At 36.1% G+C, this 7,500-nt stretch overlaps 1 protein-coding gene and 1 long non-coding RNA gene across 8 annotated transcripts in view; one reads left to right on the forward strand and one right to left on the reverse strand.

Moving 5' to 3' along the window:
- LOC106870507 (LIM/homeobox protein Awh) overlaps window positions 1-7,500 on the forward strand; it is a 379,078-nt gene that overhangs the window by 278,080 nt on the left and 93,498 nt on the right. The gene's annotated exons all lie outside the window — the stretch shown is intronic.
- Window positions 1-7,500, reverse strand: part of LOC149137811 (uncharacterized) — a 15,871-nt gene that overhangs the window by 865 nt on the left and 7,506 nt on the right. The window lies entirely within an intron of this gene.

The raw sequence follows: 7,500 nt of genomic DNA on the forward strand, positions 1-7,500 counted from the left end.
GTTCAAAAGTGCTTATTTATTTAACATAGTTGATTGGTTCCAGAACGGCCGGTATTTCTAACGGAAAGCTTGTTTATAGCTGTACAGTGATTACAAGTTTGAATTGTGACCAGACAGCGTAAGCAAAAGCTGACTGTAACTGTCGTCAACCACAAAAGTTGAACATTATATACATACACACATACACACACACACACACACACACACACACACACACACACACACACATATATATATATATATATATATATATATATATATATATATATATATATATATATATATATGTATATGTACAGATATGTATATATTTGTATTTGTGGTGGTGCCTGTCAGCAATGAGCTAATGTGACTAGCCACAAATTGTATAATAATGACTGCAAAATAGAGATCTAAATTAGATGTCTGCTTTGAGTAAAGAATTGTGCATTGAAGCAACTGGATTAGATGGCGGTAAATACCAGCCTATAGTGACGCGCGGACGCGCATATGTCAGTAGAAGAAGACAAAAAAAGGGAGTAGAAGGTTGAAGAACAGAAACAGTTAAGCGCTGTGTGGAGAGGGGGAAAAGATGACGAAAGAGATAGTGAGAGGGGTGGAGAGAAAGAGAGAGAGGGAGATAGAGAGAGGGAGAGAGAGGGGGAGGGAGAGGGAGAGAGAGGGGGAGGGAGAGGGAGAGAGAGAGGGAGAGAAAGAGAGAGGGAGAGAGAGAGAGAGAGAGGGGGAGAGAGAGAGAGTGAATGGGTGAGAGACGAAAGAAGACTAACGATTGGAAGATAGGAAGAAATATAAGGAAGAACAAACTGGAAGAAAAGACGCTCTTAGCAGAACAGCCTGGTTTATGTGATATGTTGAAGAGGGGAGTATATAGCAGAGTGAGCTGACAAATATTGGAGCTGGCAGGGATATAAACAGGAATTACACGATGGCGGTGGCGGCGGTGGTTGGTGGTGGTAGTGATGACGGTGGTGGTGGTGGTGGTGGTGGTAGTGGTGGGGGTGGTACATAATTGTAGAAAGACGGAGAACGAGCACGGTGACACACTGAAGTACTCACTTCACGTGTGTCTTACATAAAAGACTTATGTGCATTCATATATATATATATATAACTATATATATATATGTATATATATATATATATATATATATATATATATATATATATATATATATATGTATGTATGTATGTGTACGTATGTATGTAAATGTATGTATGTATGTATGTATGTATATTTTTGCGTGTCTACATTTTCACATCTTTGTACTGATATGCACACACAGACGCACACACACATACTTAATATTTACACATAAACACACACGCACAAAGATAGACAGACAGATAGATAGACAGATAGATAGACAGATAGATAGATACATACATACATACATACATACATACATACATACATACATACATACATACATACATAGATACATACATACATGCATACATGTATATGTTTGTATGTGAGTGTGCATTACGGTGAATATCTCCATGTCAGTATGTAAACGTGAATAACTGTAGCTTAGAGTGTGTTGTGTGTGTGTGTGTGTGTGTGTGTGTGTGTGTGTGTGTGTGTGTGTGTGTGTGTGTATGCGTGTATGTTTATGTGTATGAATGCACATTTATAACTAACACCAGTTGTACTGTACGCTGTTGGTATTGTTTTTGTTGTTGTTTTTGTTGTTGTTGTTTTGCCCCAGGTTGAACTATGATCAGCTACTCTCCTGGTATGTCCACATCTACACTAGAAATTAAACTGGACTTGTGTCGTTACTCATCCCCCACAACATGTTACGATTCATTTGAAGGGATGTTGCTGCTATTTCTAGGAGATTTAACGACCACTCTGGTTGATTCGCACTACCGCAAGTTCGATCCACGTATAATACTCAGCAATTTTTTTTTTTTCATTTTCGGTGGGAAAACATGAAAACCATTAATTCTTAGTTTAAATATACCCCTATTCCAGTGTATGGTAAGAAGCTTGCTTCCCAACCACATGGTTCGCGGTTCAGTCCCACTGCGTGGCACATTGGGCAAGTGTCTTCTACTATAGCCTTGTGCTGACCAGAGCCTTGTGAATGTAGACGGAAACTGAAAGAAGCCCGTCGTATATATATATGTGTGTGTGTGTGTGTGTGTGTGCCTGTCTCCCACCACCACTTGATTACTGGTATTAGTTGGTTTACATCCCCATAACTTAGCGGTTCGACTTAGGCACCGATAAAATAAGTAACATGCTTTAAAAAACAAGTCCAGGGATCGATTCATTTGACTAAAATTCTTCAAGGTGGTGTCCCAGCCTAGCCATAGTCTAATAATCTGAAACAAGAAAGAGATAAAATACAAAAGATATATATGTATATATATATATATATATATATATATATATATATATATATATATATATATATATATATATCTCGTTGCTATTATGTTAAACTGTCGTATGTCCAAATGTTTTTTTTTTTTGTTTTTTTTTTTCCAATATATAATTTTGCTTACAATAGCCGGTTCTTTTGGTCAAGCTATCGAATCTCCGGGTGCTTCAGATGCCAAGATATGAAAATTTTCAAATTGTAGTGCAACGGTTTAGCATTTTTCAAAAGTGTAGTCGCACATACTCTCTTTTTACTCTCTCTTACTTGTTTCAGTCATTCGACGGTGGCCGTGCTGGAGCACTACAGGTTTGCAAAATTATTTCTGACTGAAAATATCATACGTGCATGGAGGTTACGATTTTATGCACCCAACAAAGTATTATTGTTAAGCTGAAACTGTTGGTAATATAAAAAGAAATAAAATAATGAAACTATTTTTTCGTTTTCTGAAAAAGCAGCGTTTTGGACTTTCAACACTTTTGTATAATAGCAACGATATATATATATATATATATATATATATATATATATACAGAGAGAGAGAGAGAGAGAGAGATAATAATACAAATAGTATGTGAGTATATGCATATATACGTTCATGTACGTACATACCTACATCTACATGTATATATAGATGCATATCTGGGTACAGGACGTCACAAAAAAAAAACGTGGACAAAATGAAAAACAGAACATAAACAGAGCACAGAAAACAACCAGGCCACATCGAGAATATTTCCTTCATCAGCTACCCCTATCCTAAACTAAGCGTTTCGAAGAATTATATATATATATATATATATATATATATATATATATATATATATATATATATATATATATATATATATATATATATATATATATACATATATATATATACACACATACATACATGCATACATACATACATACATACATACATACATACATGTATGTGTGTATGCATGTATGTATGAATATATATGCATGTATGTATGTATATGTATGTATGTATGTATGTATGTATGTACGTATGCGCGGTGTGCCTGTATGCATATATATATATATATGAATGCATGTATGACTGTATGTATGCATGAATGCCTGTATACAATTTTTCGCACTCACATAAACAGAAACATACATAGAGAGAAAAATAGAAAGCGAGTAGAAGAGGGAGTAGAAGAGAAAGATTGTGTGTATGCGTGTGTATGGGTATATGTGCGTGTATGGCTGCGGTTGTGTGCTTTGTTAGTATATATGTATGCGCGTACATACACATATATATGCACACACACACACACACACACACACGAAGAAACAAACATACAGACAAACAAACAAGCAAATGTGATGAATGTAAAAAGAGGGAGAGTCAACGAGAATGAAGACCCCGCCTAGAGTTGTCGTCTCCCCTTACTGTACCTCCCACCTCCTACTTAACCATTCATAGATGTCTCTAGTCACTCCTACTTACACAACGCGATGGCATGACAGATAACTAGGGTAAATCTCCTCTCACGCAGTCACTCAATCTGCTAGAAATAGCAACCAATTCCCCTTCATATCGCATCTTAACGTCTTTTAAAAGACAGAGTCGTCGCGGCTAAAATACCATAGACAGTGGCTCTGCGTAGCCACAGTTTGACCTAGGAGGCAGACAATATCAACAACGGTAGGCCTGCTAGAAAGGTCAACCAAATGGTGGTGGTGGTGGTGGTGGTGGTGGTGGTGGTGGTAGTGGTGGTGGTGGTGGTGGTGGTGGTGGTGGCAGTGGCAGTGTTGTGTGTGTGTAAACACAAGGACAAACACACACACACATACGACAAACTTTCACACAGTTTCCGTCTACCAAATTCACTCACAAGGCATTGCTCATGCTGGTGCCACATTGGACACTTACCCAATGAACCACACCGTGGGACTGAACCCGAAACCATAACTTGGTTGCAAAGCAGTCCTAAGATTGTAGAAAAAAAAACTGTTACAGAATAATTTGCTAACTAGGAAACCACGACACACCAAAGTCTACCTGAAGGGGTTATTCGGAACTTCCTTCTCAAATTCATTCAAATTTATTCATAAGATTTGAAACGACTTGAACTTACGGTAGAAAATATTTGCTCAGAATACTATACAGAACACAGAACCACGTGATTATGAAGCGAATCCCAAGTAACTGTGCGTGTGTTCAAGACCATAAGGTCCATAGTGGGTGATAATGTAGGCATTATGATATATCTTCCTAGGGTCAATAACATAACTTTTAGACGTACACTAGCATCGATTCAATCGGTTCAACGTTTTCCTCCGCAAAAATAATAGCATTCTTTTGTAGAAACAATATAACGCTGGTTATTGTTTTTGGTTAACTCTGAGTCAGCCTAGGTTGAGGAGATCTATGATCAAAGATGTTCTTGTGGCTATTAGGTATTTTGTATATACAAGACTACATAGATAAAAGTAACAGCCAAACCTCCCTTATAATGCGGAAGGACACATTTAATAACAGAGCAATTTGAGAAATTAATTCTGCTCGTAACTATTGAATCTTGATGTCACCACTTTTCCTTGTGTAATCTTTTGCCTTAAGTGCATCTAGCAGAGTCCATTCTGTTGCAATCATTCAGGCTAGGTCTCTAGTTTGAGGATTACCTTCTTCCATCCTTCCTTGGAGATCTTGTAAAGGGTTGTGGACCCTGCCTTCTCTCCTGACTAAAACGATGGAAAAAAAACGAAAAAGAGCATTGTTGGTGACACGAACCACTACCAGTTAGACTGAATTCCATAGTTTAGCCCAGTTTGGCTAATATTGCCTTAGATATATTATGTCTTAAAATCAAGTTCTTCTGTAATAGCTGGAACAGGATTAACCGAAAGGTATATAATAAAAAGAAGAGAAACAAAACAGCAGCTACAACAAAACAATAACGATGAGACTGTCTTTGCAAGTATGCATACGTACACACGAACCTACATGCATACACACCTAGGAACGTACATACACACTTTCCTAGATACATAGACATGTACATTAGTACACACCTACGAGTCCATTCGATTTGTAATCATTCAGGCTAGTTCTCTGGTTTGAGGATACCTTCCTCCTTCCTTCTTAGGAGATCTTGTGAAGGGTTGTGGACAGCTCTGCATGGTTTAAAGCATGGGTAACACACAAAAGTTTTAACTTACTGTGCACTTCCAACTGGTAAGGTCTGCACACGTCGCCACTTTCCCGTGCCATAGGACTTAGAGTAGATGGAATGGTGATTAAAGTCACCATAAAGACACATCAGTACACCATTGGATTACTGTGATAAACGCTTGTACAACACGAGTACCATTCTTTGAGTCTCTGAGGTTAGTATCTACTGACAGACCTAAGCGACAAGACTAGTAATCACGCGAAAGCGCAGTTTTTACATCAGAGTGTTCCAGAATATAACAGCAGCTAGGGGTCCTCAATCCTGAAGGTTTTTACAACGCTTCCCGACACTAACTAAGGGTATTTCTGTGTCCCAAGCTCAGATGGATTGTTATCACATATGCTAGTAAACTCATAGGTGAGAACTTTGACAGGCGTTACTACTCAGAGTCAGACTAGACCTGGGAACAATAGTGACCAATAGGTGATTCCACACTCTTCGAAGCACTAGAACTCACGAATTAGAGCCTCGTTACCGGATACAGCCTAAAGTCATACACAGGGCATTAGGTCATACACAGGGCATTAAGTCATACCCAGATACATACATACATACATACATACATATATACATACATACATACACACACAAACCGTTGTCTGAATTCATTCAAGAATGTTTTCATACTGTGGACACATACTGCTATACACAAGTGTACATGCATGTGTCCAGTGGAATATATATATATATATATATATATATATATATATATATATATATATATATATATATATATATATATATATATATATATGTGTGTGTGTACATACATATATATATATACATACTTTTCTATATATATATATATATATATATATATGCGTGTGTATTAGGCTGTTTTCAATATCTCGGTTCCATTTTTTTCTTTTGCATGTATTATATATTATTTCTTTATTTCGTCTGATCGTTTTCTTCTTTTCTACTTAGGTGAGTCTTGTCAAACATGCGGGTACACCTAAAAAAAAATATAAGACAAAATGGCTTCTTTAAACTTTCCCAAAATGAGGTGTGCTCTTCTCAATTGTTTATTGTGGTCCATTAAGTTTTTTATATATATCTTTATTACCGCCTGGTGTTTCTGTTTTCATAGACACCACAATTGTCTCTATGCTCCCACATCCTTTCTGCGTCTGTAGGCCTTTGTAATCTGCATATGTTTTTCCTGTTCAATGGCTTCGTGCGTTTCTGTCCGAACGATGACATAACAATTAATGTATTTTGGTAGGTTTGTTGATTTTATATAGTTTGCTACATGTTTTATACATATAACATCGGTTCTTTTTTAATCCTTAATGTCTTCTAATATCTCAGGACAACGAGCAAATAATTTCTTTTTTGGTGCTTTTATCCTCACTGTATCATCATCCAGTATGTTTTCAAAAGCACTTCATTTTTTTTTTCTTCTCTTGCTTCCCTGCGTTAACATAGCACGGGCACACGCACACACACACACGCAAACAAAGAGGCAGAAACAGGTAGATACAGATAGCTGGATACTGACTTGTATGTTAAGATAGATAGATAGATATCATTATACACATCCATACATATCTGGAGATATACTTATAAAAATATATATGTATATATGTATATTTATATACATAGTATGTATGTATTTCATTTTATCTGGTTTCAGCTCATGAGCTGTGGCCATGCTGGGGCACCATGTATATATATATATATACATATATATATATATATATATATATATATATATATATATATATATATATATATATATATATATATATACATATATATATATATATATATATATATATATATATATATATATATATATATATATATATATATATATATATATATATATATATATATATACATATGTATAAAAGTCTACAGACATGCATAAGTGTACAGGTATACTGCGTGTGTGTGTGTGTGTCTGTGTGTGTATGCAT

Source organism: Octopus bimaculoides, chromosome 1 (genome assembly GCF_046866305.1).
Source record: "Octopus bimaculoides isolate indiv1 chromosome 1, ASM4686630v1, whole genome shotgun sequence".
NCBI classification, from domain to species: Eukaryota; Metazoa; Mollusca; class Cephalopoda; order Octopoda; family Octopodidae; genus Octopus; species Octopus bimaculoides.